This window comes from Lissotriton vulgaris, chromosome 1_1, assembly GCF_964263255.1.
Source record: "Lissotriton vulgaris chromosome 1_1, aLisVul1.2, whole genome shotgun sequence".
Classification (NCBI taxonomy): domain Eukaryota; kingdom Metazoa; phylum Chordata; class Amphibia; order Caudata; family Salamandridae; genus Lissotriton; species Lissotriton vulgaris.
This window is the reverse complement of record NC_141685.1, coordinates 952537798-952558035: the sequence shown is the minus strand read 5'-3', so window position 1 is coordinate 952558035 and position 20238 is coordinate 952537798. Positions and strand designations below refer to the sequence as shown.

The window sequence follows — 20238 nt, the reverse complement described above, 5'->3', positions numbered from 1 at the left end:
CCAGCAAAGACCAGAGCACCAGACCAAACAGGCCTTCAAACAGCCTAGCTAAAATAAACAAGCATGGGCATAGCCAATAGGTCTCGCCTTTGGGACATTATAAGTGTTTAGCCATGCAACAGTTGATGTTGCACCAAGGATATTGTGCTGCATAATTAAATACTTATAAGGTCCCAAAGGCGAGACCTATTGGCTATATCAATGCTTGTTTTAAAACTTGGAAACACTTAAAACTGCATAAGTATCTTCCTATGTGCACCTATTCTTTAGCCCCGAAGATGCATAAAATAAAGTCGCTGGCAAAAGGTCCCCTCCTAAGCAGTGTTTGCGCACTGCGTAGGCAAGACCTAAAAACGGACCTTCAAGTGCAAAATCCAATTTCTCTTTCCTAAAAAGCAGCAATCATATTTTTTGTTTCTGCTCTTGTGTATAATCAACAGGTGGCTCTTGTCAGCGGGCGACCATTCCGTAGCATCCCGTGTTTCGAGACATTGTTCCCGGTGCTAGTCCAGCCGGGCTCCCAGACTGATGTGCATCTCCTGACTCCTCGACTTAAGACGTGCCCTGCACAGAGATGGCGCAGCCCGGAGGGGGCGGAGAGCGCCTGGCCTCAGTCAAGTGGTGCAACATTTGAGACGAGCGCACAAGCCAGCAGAGCACAAGCCCACAAGTGCGCGATGGGAGGGGCTGGGTATCGGAACAGCGCAGCGCACTCGCGAACCTGGATTCCACACCTTCTGCCTCAGTCGCGGAAAACCAGGAAGTGAAAACGACAACACCCTTGAGGGTGAGAGTACGATTCAGAACACTGCATTTCTCGTTGCAGCTGTAGTAAAGTGTCGGGAAATGTTTGCTTACAGGGACCAGACACACACAGCGTTTCCCTTGCGGGAGCGAGCAGCGACACCATCTGTTTTGAAAATAATTAAAAACAGATGGCACCGCTGCTCGCTCCTGCAAGGAAAATGCCAAATGTGCACGAGTTGCACTACAAAGCAATGCAAAAGAGTGCACGCGTTTAACCAAAAGTCGTGAGCAATGGCAATGGTCCCCTCCTAAGAAGCGCTTGCGCGCTGCGTAGGTGAGACCTAATCAGTCTGCACACTGACCTGCACAGCTACCGCTCAGGATTCGACTGTACTGGACAGGTGGCAGGCTGGCAACGAAAAAGGAAGCTCCCCACCGTCATAGCATATGCTTTAATTATGTTTTCCGAGGTATGGGAGATGTTGACTCTGCATTCAAGCTTGCGGCTGCAAGCTGTGTCTAGACAGAGAGTAAAACACAATCCAAGACCTCCCAGGGCGCCCTCAAATAGCTGCTGTCTTTGTCTAATATCGCAAAAATCACTGTCCGGTGCACAAGACCCATGAAGGCCTGCAGGTAGCCAAATTAAAATAAATCAGCCCACACTGACCTGCACAGCTACCGGCCCCTTGGAACTTCAACTATACAGCACAGGCGGCTGCGCCGCAATAAAAAGGAAGCTGCCGCCCACCGCCTCAATGTCAGGTGCCAATCAACACAGTGCATTGTTTCAGCTATGTCTGTTTACCCGGCGCTGACATGCCACGTGGTATGCTTCAGGGGGAGGCCGGGCAGGGCTTGAATAAATACGCGAATCGGCGCTCAGCGCCAATAACTATACAATCAGTGCATTATCAGTTATTATTAAACTATTATCATTATACAGTCAGGACAGATAGTGAATAAAGACAGCACTGCGGATTGGCAGAACAGAGCGAGAGTAATCGTTAGCATTGCACAATGCGCTTAAATAAAGCTCCTAGTTGAGCGTGCCTGGCACGCACTGGGTGGTCAGTGCGCTATAAATGCGTGACTTCGTATTTCAGTGCGGTGATGATGCGGACCACCACACTGAAATGTGTTAGTCTAACACCTGATGCGTGGTACTTGGCAGGACTGTGGCTTTGACAATGCTTGTTTAATGTGTTTACTGCCCCTTACAGCCAGTACGTGTCCCTCATTACCAGTGGTCGAAGTGGGCGGGATCGGCAGGTCATGGCGTGCATCTACATCTTTCATTTCATAGAGTCCGTTCCCCTACTTTCTTATTTTAAACATGCCTCCCAGACGCCAGAAATTGCCAAGGCCGATAATTAAGGCTCAGCTTTTGGTGGCGGGGGGAACGGGCAGAGAAGGAAAAGGACTCTATCTTTTCCTTCATGCCCAGAGAAGACAAGGAGAGGGTCCAGTTCTCCTGACGCTGGCAACTGCCCCCCCCCTTTCTTTGTTCTCCTTAATCCCTCTCTTTCTGTCTCGCTCCTCCTTATTTAGTGAAAACCGACACTTCAAGAAATGGATATTACCTTCCCTTTCCTCCTTTCGTTTATTTGCTCCCCTGTGAAATGGATCCAAAAAAGAAAAACACTTTAGCTGGAAACATCTTTTTCTGACATTTTTGAATTTCTAAATGCAGCCTCGGGTGGAAAGAAATAAAACATTCAAAATAACTAACTAACTAAGAAAAGCAAGACAGAGTGATTGGAAGGTGGCCAAATCACACCAAAACACATTAATTAGACTTTACAGTGTTTGGCAGTGAAGCACTACTTTTGTTTTCTCGTCTCTCTTTGAACAACATTGTTTTCCCTGGGCTGGAAAGTACACTATTCCTGGTGGTACTGAAATACCTGCTTGAATGGTGAATTGGAAAAAAAAGGGGTTAGATGTGCAAACAGTTGAAATTGCGACTTGCAAACTGGGCTTGATTGCGAGTCGCAATTTCAAATGTACAACAGTGTTCAAGACACTGATTGTGATTCCCAATGGGGTCGCAAAATGCGAGCCTCGTGAATATTATTGAGGCACTCGCAATTTGCATACCCATTGGGAATAGCTGGCCCTCACAGGGGTGGTGGCCTACTGTCCTCAGCAGGCCTCCATGTCTGGAACTGCTTTTAAATAAAACAGTTTTTTTTTTTAAATGCAGCCCATTTTCCTTAAAGGAAAACGGAATGCATTAAAAAAAAAAAGATTATGTTTTCGTTTCATTTTTCTTAAAGGGCAGGCAATGTGGTCCCTGGGACCTCTGCTTGCCCCATAAAAATATTTTCCCTGCATTTGCAAAGGGGAAGGAGTTCCCTAGGGACCCTTCCCTTTTGCGACTGCATTACCACCCTCTTGAAGAGGGCTGTAAATTGCGAGTGTCAAGCAACCGCAATTGCGGTCGCAAAGCATTCCTACATGGCTTGCCAGTCGCTATTAGTAAGGGAACGCCCCTTCCTAATAGCGAGTAGCAAAACACTATTTTGTGAAACGCAAATTATTTGCGACTCGCAAAATAGTGTTAGTACATGGCCCAGAGTAAATTTGCATGCTCAAACAGGTCGCAAACCTGTTTGCGCATGGAATTTTCCGTCGTACATCTGGCCCCAGATGTGTATAGCTGCTGTGTATTCACGAATGTGGTCTTTTTAAACCATACTGCTTACGTTTTGTAAGGATATAAGCAATGGGCGTTGAAACGGGTCATTTCTGGCCCTGCAGTCATTTAACTTTTCAGGCAAAAGCGCTCACTAATTTCTGACTAATGAGTGTAAAAAGAAAAAGGTAACCATGTTGTTTCTGCTTACATTTCACCTGCTTTACTTAATCTTGCATTCCCTATGAGTGCTTGTTTTTTATAGGATGCTGTTAATTTTTTTAGGTAGCATATTGCTCTCGTCTAGTGCGTAATTTGAATTGAGTCACATCCAGGTGTTTAGAGCGGGTCAGTGCAGTGCAAGTTTCTCTTAGTGGGGCTGTATGGTGTTCAGTGGGGAAGAGGATGTGACACTATGGTCTGAGCTGCTGAATTTGGAACTGGGGAACCATGTTCAGCGTTCATGACCACTCCACCAGACCACTCCCCCCTGAGGGAGCACATTCCCATGCTAGACATTAGAAGGCCCGCAAGATCTTAAAAGCCCTGCTGTCTTAGCACCAGCAGGTGTACCTAAGCAGTGGCAAGTGTGGGTTAACCTTGAAGACCTGTCCGTCACATTTCACTCTCTAGTTCACCTCCAGTCTTGCAGGCAGGCCTATGAAGCAGCACACCATAGAGTAACAGTGACTCTGTCACTGAGGTCATAGGAGCCTTGAGCAGGGTGGCTCAAGGGCAGTGCGACCTCACCAGGCGCTGACCATCCGCGGTCCGTGCAGCTAACAGCGGTAGGGCAGAGGGGCCGGGTTAGGGGGGATTTCGAGGGACGATGTAGAGGGAAAATTAAATAGTTAATTTTCCCTCTGCATTGTCCCTCGAAATCTCCCCTTACCCGGCCCACCGCTCCAACGCTGTTACCTGCATGGACCGCGGATGGCGCTGACTTCAGGTGGGGGCGTCGTGTCGGCAAGTATAATATGGTTTTTAAAGCACTTGCTGACTCTTTCCTGGCCTCCAGCAATTTTCTGCAACAATAAAAATATCATGAGAACTCCAGTAATTAAAATGTTCTTAGTAGAGAGAGATGGTGTTTTGTCTAGTGGACGGTTTGACTCATGAAAAGGAAGGGCAGAGGGTTAATGTGCCTGCTGCTAAGAACATGTACCATGCAAATCACAAAGTGCACATAATGTAAATAGGTCAGTGGGTTACTGCTTTTGTCAAAGAGATCCTATTGTTACTTGCAGTTAATAAGATAACATCCTAACATAGAACAGTGGGCTATTAACTGTCATGTAAGAGCTGCATGAAAACTGCAAGGTATAAATTAGAGTGTTATGGTTTTTTGATTATCCTAATGTTGCAAAAAGGGTTCTTATTGGTAGAAATCAATTTGGTTTATTAAAGAGAACTCCCAACCATGGTATTACGTTTTTAAATTCTGAGTTTGTGTTTCTCCAGACCAATCACTAGTAAACTATCCTGCCTACTAGTATGGTAAAGTGCTGTGACACTCTACACTGGTATTAGTGGTGCTGTACATTTTCTGATACTTTATTATTGTGACATTTTTACACATGCGAACAGTCTATGCAAAGATGTTTCCTTATTAGTACCAATGGAACATACAACTGCAGCAGTGAGAAAGGTGACCAGTCAACCTTTGCAAAGGGCCATGCACTTCACAGCAGCACAAGTCACATTTTTTAGGAACTTTTGATCCGTTTGAGTTGTAAACAATTTACTAGTTAAAATCGTAAGATTACGCAGCAGATTATGTATTATGTGGCAAATATGGCAGAGCTATAATTATGTGGAAAACATTTGCAAACTAGGATATTTGGCCATTCATGTTTGAACTGCTCTTGTGGGAAAAGGGAGAGAAGTGCTGATGACAGAAACTCCATGGCTTGGGAGACAAATGGCTTTCAATTCCACTTTTAAGGATATTTGGGACATTCTGTGATTGGAAACGTATCCCACTTTGTGAATGCATTTTAATGTCAATAACTCATATTAAACCTTAAATAAACTTGTGTGTCCATTGGTTAAATTAAATACTGTAATAAGCTGTAACCGGTTAGTTAAATGTGAAACAAATACTACAAATTGAAATATTTAGCTCTCTTTCTGCCAAACCTCTGACTCCGCCCACTGACCCAATCCACGGGTTATTCCGGCCCTCTGATTCTCTGCCCACAGTTCCCCAACTTTTTTCCCCCACTTCGACCACTGCTCATTACACAGCAGCAGGAGCATCGCCTTGGGTCCCACTGAGCAACACTACCGAGATAAGCGACCTCATGTTCTTGCTGCAGTGCTTTAAATGGGCCGGTACTCACCGGTACTGAGTACCGGCACTTTTTCCTTTTCTCCCCTTGAGTACCGGCACTTTTTCCTAGCAGGAAGAGAGTACCGGTACTCATGGGACCGGACTTCAGCCCAGGCAGCGCCTCCTTTATCACCTTCACTACCTCTGCAGCTCCTTTAACAAGCACTGTCTGCACGGAATTAATCACGGGAGCGCTTGTCACCAGGAACCAGCGTGAGGTGCCTTTGAAGTCTTCAGAGCGGGGACGGAGGAGGGTCTGCAGAGTGCTTATCGGATCCATTGTTCTTTCACAGTGGGTCTGAGAAGGGGCTGTAAAATGTAATGGGTGGCGGCGGGATGCACTGTTCTGGATTGAATATTCCGTGAACAGAACAGATTAAAAGTGGGTTTATGTGTTATCGATCAGCGGCACGTTAAGCGCACCTGGGGACAGGCGCCAGCTGGCCTGCCCCTCTCGGCCTTGGACCCCTCCCGGTCTGCCCTGGGTGTATGATCCAAGGGGGGGGGGGGAGAGGGGGCACCGTTCTTCAGCACTTATTAAATGAGTGCGTCCCTGGCTGAAAATTACAACTTGATCGATATTTTCTAAAACTCTATCTTGTTTTGAACCGTGTTTCTGTATATTGGATAAGTGCCAAGTGTTTGTGTACCGTGGTTGAGAAAACAAGCTGGGGGAAGGCACTGAACTCTGGCTGCTACTTCAGAGTGAGTCACAGGAATGAACGCAGCTCACTCAGAAGAACACACTCTTCGGATACCCTTCTACTTATTAATTATTTTTTTTAAACAAATGTTCATGAAATGCTTGATTTCACTGTTGCACAAATAAAACACACATTCCACAAATAGACAAGCACCATAGGCAAACACAGTAGTGAGTGATGCACACAACACAGTAGCGGATACATGCACACAAACGTTAATGCACGGACATAGATGAGTACATACTGCTGATGTAAATGCACCAAACATTCATGCCCAAGCATGCACACACTTGCGAAAACCACAAGCACGGACACACAGCACACACATTCCATCGGTAGACACACACATACAACATGCACACATACAATTAAACACATACCAAACGCATACCAACTCACAAAAGAAACTATGGAGCTTCTACTGGTCACCTTACAGTATCTTGCTGCGCCTTTCTTCACAGCATAACATTTGATGAAGTCACATTTCCTTTATGGTTATCTTGATAAATAACTACCATGTATAGTGTGTGCTGCACAAACTGAGCAAAAGACACACAATTAATGGACGGAATGCAGAACAAATCAAAACATTACAGTTTTTGTCGCATAGAGCCTTGTGTTACCTGCAGGTCAAAAGTTAAGATCCTTGTAAAATAGCTTAGTGAGTTATGACCCTGCAGCAACGACATGCCTGCAAACAAGAAGGCATATATTTTGAACCTCGCTGTTATTTCCTCCATCTTTTCTTATTTCAAGGATGCTAAAAAAGCCTACTTTGAGTAGTAATAAACACTTAGAATTAAGTGCCATATATATAGTTATTAGTGAGATAACTAATGGACAGATACATCCGACATTCTAACAATGCATGCAGGTTTTGTGCATACAACCTTGGCAAAGTCAAAAAGCTAACCCCGGCCTTTGTCCCACCTTAGCACCGCCCTTAACTCCGCCCACTGCTCTTTTTGGTGAGTACCTGCACTTATTTTTTTCCATTTAAAGCACTGTCTTGCTGGTGTATTCTATTGCAACTCACCATTCCCTCCGATATACCCAGATCCCAAAAATACTCTGAGGCAGCCTTGGGTTGTTTAGAGACATTCGACGACAAAAACTAAGCATTGCGGGTATAAGACAGATGTGTAAATAAATAAATCACTAAAAACAATTTTGTTTTTTCCCCCTAAACTTGAGGGTGTGTCTGGCCTAGGATCCTGCCCCTTCCATGCGCAGGTCGTTTCCTTGCTTATTTCTCTTTTGACATGCTGCTAGTCAGTTTAATCTGTCTGCCTTCCCTTTCCAGTCCAACAGTCGGTATTGGAGTCTGAGCATGCAGCACTCAAATATAAATACAAATTCAACTACTCATAATTTCCACGTGCTCCATCTGAACGGTCTTTGACGGGGTAGTGTGTTCTAGTTGCCATGCTGTGGTCTTTCCTTGCTTTCCATGCCTTTCCTCTCGTCTGTGCTCGTCCGTCTTCTCTTTCTAGGACCCCGGTCCGTCTCTAGGACCCCGCAGCCCTCGCCTGCTCCCCGCTCCTCGGTCCGACTTCCTGCTGCGGTGCCCGTGCTGTGCACCTCTCCCTCGCCGCACTGCTGCCCCGGGGCCCGGTCTGAGCCCAGGTCGGGTCCGCTCCCTCCACCCTGCGGAGAATGTGAAAGCAGAGGAGCCCGGGGCAGAGACAGGTGATAGGCCTGCGGCGGGCTGGCGACAGGTGAGCACAGGTGAGGTCCGTTAGAGATAAAGTGACGGGGCTCAGATGTGAGGCGGACGAAGGCCGCAAGTGATCGGTCCGTGGATGAGGTCTCGGGATCGCTGAGGCGAAAGAGAAGTTAGAGAGGCCGTTGGATGGGGGTGTGGCACTGGAGAGGTACCCACGGGGCAGACGAGTAGTCTGCTAATGAGAAGGTCCTCGGTATACCGGGAACAGGCGAGTGACTCAGATGAGAGCAATCGAGAGTACATGGACTGAAGGGTCATAGGTGAGAGGTCACTGGGGCAGTTGTCCAGAGGCCATTGCGGAGAAGGAATAAGCGAGCTCTGATGAGTAGGAAAGGAGGGTGAGGCTGAAGTGGGCCCACCAGTTATGGGGAGTTGTGAGAGACCTGTAGGAAGGCACTGGTGAAATTGGGACGCTTGGGAAAGTATGTAAACGTCAGATGATGTTTGACTGATCTGCATTCGCATACTTTAGAAATATGTGATCCATTTATTATCTTGCGATGTGTAGACAATATTGAGTACAGCTATTGCCAGTATGGATGGTTAGTGTGATGCTTCTGTGAGGACAGTCTTGACTTTGGAATTCAGGTAAGTGATATTTTGGCAGTTTCCCGTACACATGGTAAATCTCAATGACTGTGCTATCGGTTTTGGATAAAGTTAGCTCCACGTTAGGTGGAGGTAGGGTGAGCAGAATCTGGGGGTTGTGGGATAGCGCATAAATTGACGGGTGGTAAAACCTTGGAGAGGAATATTGGTGTGAATTCAACAGTTGTGCACGCAGTCATTTGTAGGAGGAAAGCCGATCTGTTTCACAAGGGAAGGCCCCAGGACAGATGTTTATCAGTAAGGATGGATGCCAGGTCACATGTCTAGGAGAGTAATGATGATTTAGAAGACAGCAGACTTTGATGGTGAGGATACTAATGCAAATGTTTTTTTTTTTTTAATATATTTTTATTGCGAAACCATAGAAAGGCACAGGTTCTCATGGCTTTTCAGGCCACTCAAATACATGATCATTGACATGCAATTTTCAGGACAATACACAGCCATATGGGCCCACATCCCGGAGGCTGGGCGGCGTAGAATTAGAGCATGTGTCAAGAAAAACGTAGCCGTGTATTAAGGATACGTGTATATCATTGTATTCGCTGATTTTTACAAAGTTCTCTCCATCCGATGTCCTTTATATAATCTCACTCCCATCCCTTTGGATAGGCATTTTTTTTCTCTAATGTTTATAATAAAACACTGTTTTAACATAGAACAAGAAACAAACCCCCCGTGCGTGGCATCATTATTGAAGTACTTAAAGAATCAGGCTATCTATGTGAGGCCCAAGAAGGTGCAGTCATTATATCCAGGAGAAGACGTTTAGGGATCACAGCAAATCACAGTTATACATAACAAGGAATATTAGCGTGCATCTAGTGGGGCACTACACCGGACCCTGACCCTTCAACCCGACTCCCTCTCCATCACTCCCGGACTCAGACTCATCAGCGGCGAACAATTCGCGCTGGTGGCATCGGAATCATAATCCGTCAACCCCTCCATACACATCAACCTCCAAGCAAGCAGATCAGCTTGTAATTTCTCATCCCGGCGAGTGTGCTGCATGTGCGTCTCTTCAGCCAGGGACCATTCTCTAGCATCTCTCAGCCAGAGGGATATCTTGGGAGCCCTCTGACCCATGCAGGTTATAGCTACGCGCCGCCTTGCCAAAACTAGCAATAATTGTAAAAACTTTAGGACAAGTTCCTCTTTTTGGGTTTGGGTACTAGGGCCAAAAGACAATGGAGCCGATCCAGTGCAATCCTGAGTTTTGTAGCACGACTGATATGGTCCACCACCTCCCCCCAAAAGGCACTGACTCGAGGACATTTCCATGCTAGGTGGAAAAATCCCGCTTTCTGTGCGCCAAACCTAGGACAGTTGTGTCTCCTATCCGCAGAAATGCGGTTTAGGGAGCCCGGGGTCATATAGGTACGGTGGACAAAGTTGAAATGTATGAGTTTGAAGCGGGCTACTAATGCAAATGTTGGAAGACAGGAAGCGGAAGAACAAGTGCAGATATTGGGGTACATTAATGGGAACTATGGCACGTATTGGAGAGTGAGAGAGATAATGAGCGAGCAGTTGCAGATGTTTACGAGGCGGTAGCCAAACAGATGTCGAGAGAAGCTGGTGCAGATTCTGGTGCAAATGCTGATACGGAACAGTGTTTGACTGTGCCAGAATTGGTGCAAGATGCAGACTTTGGAGTAGACATTTGGATATAGTTGGGAAATGACAATGTGTGTCCTTCAACATTTTTTGGGTTCCTTCAAGCGTGGGTAGCATATTCCAACATAGAAGTGCATCAGTCAAAATGAATACATTCCAAAAGGCATTTTTTTGTTCCCCATTTAGTGCTTCATTGTTCTCCATATTCTTTCATAATTTAGCACAGAAAGTGATTTTAGCCAACACTTTTCTCACCGTATAAAGGCGTGCAAGCCTTCGGATTTTTCAAGGCTGAATAAGAACAAAAGCACAAATCCCAGTTGTAAAGCATACTGAAACGTGAACGTTTTTTGTTAATAATTAAAGACCCCATTCATAGAAGTATCACCATAAGTGATTTTGTGTTTAATTTTAAACTTACAATAAAGTAATCGTGATTTGAAGTGTCTAAAACAAGAAAAATAGGGAAGGTAAGAACCCAGGTACATTTAACCAAAGTTAAGGAAGACAAAAGGAAAAGTAAACTTACTACAAATGAACGTATGTTGATAGAATGATACTTATTTAGCACTGTCAAGCGCTATGAGTCAATTAATGGGTGTTTACCTGTAGAGTAGTATGTATGCACTAGGTGATTCAAATAATGTCTAGCCATCTCTGGGCACTAAAGGGAATATTCCTGAGGTAGGAATCCTGATATCGAATGCCACAGGTTGGGGTGGAATCAATTAGTGTTTCTCCTGAGATTGCTGCGGGTGTAAGCAACATCAATAAAGTGATAACCAACAAAACGTTTTATTTTGGAATCTAGTTCTCAACAACGGTTTAAAAAAAATCAAAGTGCATATGAAATACTCTCAACTTTGAGTCGCTAATCCCTAGGGTCCAGAATGCCAATCAAAAGGGATGTCCCCTTAAAGGTCAGCCATTATAATGCGGACGCCATTGGGCTAAGTTATTAAAATATTGATGCAGGTCCTATACTACCAAAAATATAGGGTTACGCCCCCACTGGAATCTGATAGTTGCGCCCCAAGGCTAAGTCATAGGGGTGTCAGTAAAAATGAAGCTGTATCTTCTTGGTGGATGTTGCCCTTGTTAGCGTCTAATGGACAGTTACCCCCTGCTAACATAAAAACTAAGGAGATTGGCAGATCCGTAACTAAGGATTAAAAATCCTGCACCATAGTCGCTGGCATAATATAATAGTGGTGCAAGTACCACAGTATTTTGTGTGTTGTGCCCCGCTGGCATCAAATAAAAGAATTCGTCCCCCAACTATTTATCAATAAATTTTTTTGTACTAAACAAAAACGAACAAGAGAGTATGTAACATCCTCATGTAAGGGGAAAATGCAAGGCTAAGACGTAGGGAAGCCGGTAAAAGTAACGCGTTGTCCACTCGGGAGTAGCGCCCTTGCTAGCGTCTAATGGACAGTTGCACCCCGGCTCTCATGGAAACTAAGGAGACAACAGATTCATAACTCGGGATTCAAGACCAGACACCGCTTACCCGTTTATAATCTATGGTTTCCCAAAATAAGTCCGTGCATCCGCTTCATCTGTCATTGTGGCTTCCTAGGCAGGCGTGATTTTATGATGGCCTTAATGGTTGACCTTCATCAGTTGTAACCGTAGTAATCCAGTTATCACTGTCAGAGATGGGAGCCATCTTTAAAGAGTACTCCGTATATTCTCGAAAGTAAAGTCATAAATATCTTGTTTGTGGAGTAACATAACAGCATGTCCTACAGTACAAAGATGTTGCTCAAACTTTCTCATAAAGGTCAGAATGATCTTTGCCATCACCCTAACTTTACTCGTAACTTGATGCTAGTGCTTCAGCAATTTTGTGAAAAGAGCTTTTCATAAAATTAATGAAGGACTAGCATCAAGTGTAGCGGGTTACAAATTAAGTTAGGCAGATAAGGATCATTCTGACCTTTGTAACACTTCAATCACAATCACTTTATTGAAAGTTTAAAATTAACCACAGAAATCACGTTTGGTGATGCTTCTGTGAATGGTGTCTTTAATTATTACCAAAACGCTGAAGTTTCAGTGTTCATTACAATTGGGATGTATGCTTTTGTTCTTATTCAGACTTGAAAAAAGGCCTAGGCTTGCACACCTTTATAGGGTGAAACAGGTGTTGTCTAAAATCACTTTCTGTGCAGAATTATGAAAGAAGAACAATAAAGCACCTAATGGAGAAGGAACAAATACCTTTTGGATTTTATTCTTTTTGATTGATGCACTTTTGTGTTTGAATCTGCTAAGCTCCTTTGAAGGAACTCAACGAATTTTATTTATTGGCCGGCCATGATTTTGTCGGACCTTTAAATCAATTCAACTGTTTGTTTGTAGTTGTTGGGCAGTTTCATTGTGGAGCGATGGAAAAAGGTGATTTGGACGAGAGATGGAATAGGGGCGCAATAGGCTCTTGCAGGGGGAGTACCCAGAGGACGAAAGTTGGTTATGATGCATGTTAGATGGTGTTGATAAATGTCTTGAAGGGGATACAATCTTTGCAAGGCTTCAGATGGGATACGTATACAAGTGTGAAAAGTGCTGGGAGCGGTTCTTAATGTTTGTGATTGCTACTTTATGGGGTGTTGCAGCGGCCCTTGATCAACATGCAGTGAGATGGGTTTACTTGACGGAGGCATTGATGATGGATATCAGGAGGAGAAGGGGCTCGATTGGTGAATACATGGCATTGTGCGTGGTGGTGTTGTGAATGGGTACAACCTGCATAGTTGACTGCGTGGTTTATGCTGCCAGTTGAGAGTCCCTTGTCGAAGAGTTGTTTGATTTGAGAGTATGGAGCGTGGCCTGCTGATGAGCATTAGCACGGAATGTGATTTGCATGAAAGGTCTTTCAGTGGTAAAGTTTCCATGTTTTATGATGGTTATTAAGTGTTTCTTTTGTTGATGCATAAGCTTAATATTAATATCTAGTTTCCTGATGACAGGGCTCTCCTTATGTGATGTGTGGGATGCCCTGCTGACAAGTATTTTTTAGTTTTATTTTCTTAAAGTATAGTGGTGATCGAGAGTGCCTATTTTAATTATTTTTTTACATGTTTTTGTGATGTGTATCAGTGGGTTGCATTGGTAGTTATCTGCATAATGTATGGCGTGCATGGCTCATGCCTTGTTGACATTGGTAGGATGGTGTCTTAAATGGATGGAGGGTGAATTATTTTGTTATTTATTCGCAGGGTATATTTTGGCTACGGAGGGTGCCCTGCTGATGGTTATTTCTTTGATGCCTGTTTGCATGGTGTGTAGGTAAGGTACCGTTCTGATTAATGGTTGTTCGCTTCATGTGCGGTGTTTATGGAGGTTCTGCTGATGGTGGTTTTCATTATGGTCTTGTCCTGAGTTGAAATGGGTATGAAACCAAAAATACGTTTTTTCATAACTTGTATGTATATCTTGTTTGATATATTTTTTTAAAAATTAGTTTGACATTTTGTAGTGTTATGACTTTTAGCCAGCTATAACGTTTGATGTATGCAGAGCGTGCCTTGCTGATGGCTGTATAAGGCGGCTGTTGGTTTAATGCATTGTTTGTTTGGAGTGTTCCCTGCTGACACGCTGCCTTTCTTCACCTGTTTCCCACCCCCCACTTTCATATCCTGGGAGTCCTCACGCTGTTGTCGATCTCTATTTTTTTCTGTCTCCCTCTCTGCGACATCCTGTTTTCAAGCATTATTTTTTCTTTTTCATTTGCCGCTTAAGGGATATGGGTTCAGATTTCAAAACGGCTAAATTACGCCTCAAGGGAGCACGGGGAGGTGTTTATTTAGAGTTCTTAATGCGATGAAAAGCCCCATTTTGAATTTTGTTGTGCTGGGAAAATGTGAATAGCCCTTAGTTTAAAAGATGGAACCTGTGCACTGGTGGATTTCATCAATTTGTTTGACTTTGAACCGGATATAAGGAGTTGGAGGTACAATCCGCCTCAAATTCTTTAATTTACTTGGCGATATTGCAAACTAGCGCGTATGATTACAATATAGATTATTTGTATTTGCTTCAGCGATGCGAAACGCCTGTTGACTTTTGTTGTTATTTATTTCGTAAACATTTCAAACTCGAAGCCTTCTCTTCTGGGACTGTTGGACTGGGTCGTAAAGGAGAGGCTCGGTGCCTTGGCAGCTGGAACGCCTGCAGAGGCCACGTAAAACAAATATCAGTATCATGTTACCTTTTGTGGGGTGTGGAGCTGGCAGGTATGGAATTGACAGGTGCCTCGGGTGACGTGAATCTAGGTAGCCCCGTGGAGAGGTGGGAAGACATGGGTCTGTGTGAGAAATGTGCCCGCCTTCCATCTTTCCGTCCTCGCACGTCTGCCTGCATGGTCCAGTGACTCCCTCAGCATAGGGCTCTAGAACTGGACGCTGGATAGCTCTGGAGGTTGGCTCAAAGATCCAGTCTCCCAGCCCCCACATGGAGCTCAGTCCTCACCATTGGTTGAAGTGCTTAAAAATGGAAGCTGTGATCCTGAGTCAGTGGTGTAACGCAGAATGATATCCCCTCGCAGAATGTGACGAGTGGGCCCTGGGCCTCCCATACCTCACTGCTATTCATTGACTTTGGGCTGAATGGGCTCCCTTAAAGGATTGGGGGTCTCTTGGAGGGGGGGCATCCTGCTCCGCAGAAAGCGATCAGAATATTATATAACTATTTTGTTGGTCTTTCACCTTCGTGTTACTGCATATAAAATGCACTCGCCTTAAATGACTAATAAACTCACCTCAAACTGCTGGGAATTGAGAAATGTACTCTTCTACATTATGGAACATTGGTTGGTTAATGCGATCACTACAGATATCTGTGTCTGTAGGGTCAAGTAGTGTGGCTCACTGGTTAGAGGCGGCAGACCCGACAGCAGAGGACGGCCCGGGACCAGGGTTCGATTCCTGGCGCGGCAGGTTTCTGGACCAGGGTCAGCGGACTCGATAATTCTCTCGCCTCGGTGCCCACTCTGATCAGCGATCACACTCGGCAACTCTGGGCATTAGCTTGCCTCATCTTCATCAACGGCCCCACCAGACCGCCGGGGATGCCTGGTCTCACCCTGGAGATACCCAATAGGGACCATCTCTCCGGGAAGCCAGGAAGGGTTTCGCAGCGGTCGAAGCGCCTTGGGACCCTACGGGTAAGTAGTGCGCTATATAAATGCCTATACATTTACATTTACATTTACATTTGTCTGTAACCAGACAGTCACAGAGTTCAATCTTGATTGTCAAGGTGGAGAATTGTAACTTGTATGTTATTAGTGCTACGAGGACCCACCCTGTGGCAGAAAGCACTGTGAATGTGCAAATCAATATTTCAAAATTGTGTTACACGCAGCGTAAGAGGCTGCTGCAAAACGTGCAAAAGTTTAGTACTTAAGATAAAACAAGTCCTTTCAAAATATACATTTTATAAAACACAGTCCGGCTGTGTACCTATTGCAAACATTATTTTGTAAATGTTCTTTTTAAAAGGCCACCCTCCAGAAATCGTCTGGTGACAACACCCTTACATTACCTCTCAAAAGAATAAATTTTTTTCACCTAGAATCTTTCGTCCTATACTGCCCCCCCCCCCCAAGCAACCTTTACATTCGCAGATTAACTAATTGCACAATTTTATAATTGTGTTTTTTAGGGAGCAGGCACCCTATTGAGAAGTCTTGTTTGTTCTTTAGCTGCCGGTCCCTCCCTCCGCTTCACAACACAGGAAACTCTCCCTACCTTTGCTTTTCAGTCAGAGGCACATGTAGGTCAGCAATAACTGTTCAGTGATGTTTTCCCCTATTTTTACTAAAAAAATTGATCTTTTTGTTGTTGTTGTTTTTAATAGTATGAGCACACCGTTCCTTATAGCTCCTGCCCACTTGAACCTATGGTAATCGCTAGTTCATTTGTTGGCTTTAGTGGTACTCTTTAGTTGCTTCACAAAGCTGCTTTGTGGCTGAATCGGTGTTCTGAGATCGAACAATAGAATAGGTGAAAGAGAAGTAGAAACTGTGGATATTGGCTGGTCTTTGGTGAAACCCTTAGGCATCTTCGAAGCGCTGAGTGGATAATGAAGAGGGCCTAAAGGCCTGTGGTCATGTTGGTTGCTTGTACAGAGTTTTTTCCAATTCAGAGGGCTGAAAGGGAACAAAAGAGAAAAAGATAGAGGGAATGAAGAAGACAGAAAAATGGGAAATTGGGGTAAGTATGAAAGGAGCTTGATTGCTTTGTTGATGGTTTACATAGTCCCTTATGTCGTCCTTTAGCTGTGTAGGAGGGGACGTAAGTGTTGAAGAAGGGTATCAGGCGACCAGAACATGATTTTAATTCTTTAGCTGCGTTGTTGAGTCATAAATGCCTACTTGGGGACACTTTCTAGCATTTGTTCACTGGGAGGATGATGATAAAATGTAAGGTTAGATCTTTGTAGTTCTATGGCAGCCAAAGACCAGTGTTTTGTAAGGATTTAAAAGTACAGTGCCTAGTGGTTCATTGCATTGCAATTTATAGAGTTTCCTGGGTTGATAGATGTGTGGAATAGAGACATCGTTGATCCTGGTCTGACTATAATTGGACCTCAGTCCCAAGTATCGGTGTTTAGCGCTGCCTAAATATGAGGATGCAGTGCTTTCAAAAAGATTCCTTTGTAGGTGCCCTCTGGTGGATTTCTGGAGTAGTGTGGTCCCACTTTTTCAACATAATTCAGACTCCACACAATAACAGGGTGTCATTCCAGTGTAGTGGATCTCTATCAGCTCAAGAAAATTCTAACCAGAACCAAGCACAGCCTGCATCTTTTATGGCAGGGAGTCCCTCTACCTGATGGATGCATGTGTTGTTTGGTGGATGTTTACATCGTGTCTTGGTTGAATGTGGATGGAATTGGGTGTTGCAGTGAGCTCATGGAATGGAGCAGATAGACTGTTTAGGTTTGTATTTTGGGTCCCAGTGAAGTTTAAAAGAGCTTCCATTGATTCCTAGACTACAGTTCTCTTATACAGTGTTGATTCTAATATGTTTGTAACTCCTTTTTAGGTCTCGCCTAGGCAGCACATGTATATCTACCGTTTGGGATTTCTGCACACTCATTTGTTTAAATTTGTTCCTTCATGTGCTTTTCGAAATTCCTTTGTTTTTTGTTGGTGAATTGTTTACAGTTGTCCCTCCTTTTACTATTTTGGTCACGCTCTGAAGACTACCCCTGTTGCATTGATAACTTCACTATCGGCCATATGTTAGTTTCGGTGCACTACTTTTTCTTTTGCCTTCGCTTGTTTGGCTTTCCAAATGCGCTTACCCGATGGCTGCAAATCATGTCCCCATCTTGTTTTCCACTGTCTTTGATTTCAGGAGTGCTCTTTCAGCCAGAAGATGTTTTTCCTCCTATAGCATTTTTGTTTTCATTAAGTCAAATGTGAACATTTTAAACAATATACATACTTAATGGAAGTGTAGTTTAAGAGTTTAAGAAGACAGCCAACAGTAGGATCAACCTATTTACATTGTGCTTTTGAAAGCGTGATAATTTGGATATCATTAAAGAGGTAAACATGCTGTTGTTTCTCCATTTTATGAAAATGGAAGCCACTTTTTAAGTTGTGTGCGTTCAACTTCTGATGCTTTCTTTTAGGTTTTAAACTTGGTGAAATAAAACCAATATCAAGGGATGCCCCCTCGTGCTCTTCAAACCCTGCATGTAATGTGAGGTTACTTAACAAGATATCCTGCAAGTTACAGTTCAACACGACCTCCGAGGCGGTCGGCGTCACTTAGCAGCACCACCTGATCATCACTCAGCGGCTCCTGAGCAGCACCACCTCAGAACCAGCGCACCACCTTACTATCAGCGCAGCGCTACCACTTCAGCATCAGTGCGGCACCGCCACAGCATCTTCTCATCATCACTCAACACCACAAAGACACCGCCTCCGCATCAATGCACAACCGCCAGTGCAGCACCAGGGTAAACCCACCACATCATCAACGTACCACTTCCGCAGCAACTCGGCACAACACAGCACCACTTCAGTATTAGCACATCACCACCTCCCCACCTGTGCTGCATAACCAACGCATCACCAATTTGGCTTCACTCAGCATCACATGAGCACCACCTCTGTATCACTCATCACCACCTCCCCACAAGCACACCACCACCTCAGTATCACGCAGCACAATTTCAGCATCACTCAGCACCACCTGAGCATCAGTGCATCCCTGCCACCTCGGCATCAGTGCATCCCTGCCACCTCAGCATCAGTGCATCCCCGCCACCTCGGCATCAGTGCATCCCCCCCACATCGGCATCAGTGCATCCCCCCCCACCTCGGCATCAGTGCATCCCCCCCCACCTCGGCATCAGTGCATCCCCCCCACCTCGGCATCAGTGCATCCCCCCCCCCCCACATCGGCATCAGTGCATCCCCCCCCACATCGGCATCAGTGCATCACCCCCCCCCCCCTCGGCATCAGTGCATCACCCCCCCCCTCGGCATCAGTGCATCACCCCCCCCCCCTCCGCATCAGTGCATCACCGCCCCCCCCTCGGCATCAATGCATCACCCCCCCCCCCCCACCTCGGCATCAGTGCATCACCCCCCCCACCTCGGCATCAGTGCATTCCCCCCCACCTCGGCATCAGTGCATCCCCTCCCACCTCGGCCTCAGTGCATCCCCTCCCACCTCGGCCTCAGTGCACCCCCCCACCTCGGCCTCAGTGCATCCCCCCCCACCTCGGCCTCAGTGCATCCCCCCCACCTCGGCATCAGGGCATTCCCCCCCCCACCTCGGCATCAGTGCATTCCCCCCACCTCGGCATCAGTGCATTCCCCCCCCCCCACCTCGGCATCAGGGCATTCCCCCCTCCCCCCACCTCGGCATCAGTGCACCCCCCCACCTCGGCATCAGTGCATTCCCGCCACCTCGGCATCAGTGCATCCCCCCCACCTCGGCATCAGTGCACCCCCCACCCCCACCTCAGCATCAGTGCACCCCCCCCCACCTCGGCATCCGTGCATTCCCGCCACCTCGGCATCCGTGCACCCCCCCCCCCACCTCGGCATCAGTGCACCCCCCCACCTCGGCATCCGTGCATTCCCGCCACCTCGGCATCAGTGCATCCCCCCCACCTCGGCATCAGTGCACCCCCCACCCCCACCTCAGCATCAGTGCACCCCCCCCCCACCTCGGCATCCGTGCATTCCCGCCACCTCGGCATCCGTGCACCCCCCCCCCCACCTCGGCATCAGTGCACCCCCCCACCTCGGCATCCGTGCATTCCCGCCACCTCGGCATCCGTGCATCCCCCACCTCGGCATCAGTGCAGCACGCATGAGCGTGAGTTTGGAATTTAGAAGTCCTTACAAAATGCCGTGCAGCGCATGCACGCTGGCTCAGGCGAGACCTAAAAATGGCCCCTTTATTCATGCTCAGGAAGAGGACTAGCGCTACCCTTTAGCTGCAAGGCCAAGAAGAGGATTTCTCCCTCCCATGGGCCTGGCAGACTTGGCTTTGTGTCTCAGTGTTGGATCATGGCTGTGAGGCCCAAGGGAAGTGGAGCGCCCAACCATCCCCACCCCCCCAACATCCCCTCCCCGGTCCTCGCAACGCTAGTCAATAGCTAGGTGACCCAGCGGAGGAGGCTTGGCTCCCATAGACCGTGCAGAATTGGCTCTGGGCTGCATTGGATAATAACTGTGAGATTCAGGGGAATGGAGCCCCATCCCCCTCGGACTTGTAAACCTGAATAGTTGCTGTGAGTCCCACAGCTGTCTCTGGCCCTCACATCTCTTCTAGCTCGGAAGCCCAGGTGAGGCTGTTACCCTCTCCTTGGCCTTACAGTG

The 20238-nt window shown here is 46.2% G+C and overlaps 1 protein-coding gene across 7 annotated transcripts in view; it reads left to right on the top strand.

Annotated features, from left to right (window-relative positions):
• The first annotated feature begins 7955 nt into the window (after positions 1-7955).
• BAZ2A (bromodomain adjacent to zinc finger domain 2A) overlaps positions 7956-20238 on the top strand; it is a 1275716-nt gene continuing 1263433 nt past the window's right edge. For 2 of the 7 annotated variants that reach the window (XM_086959462.1, XM_086959400.1), the window contains exon 1: positions 7972-8149. The gene's annotated coding sequence lies outside the window, so the exon portion shown is untranslated. Of the gene's footprint in view, positions 8150-20238 lie in introns of all 7 variants that reach the window. The other 5 variants (XM_086959433.1, XM_086959443.1, XM_086959407.1 and 2 more) reach the window with 3 other exon arrangements.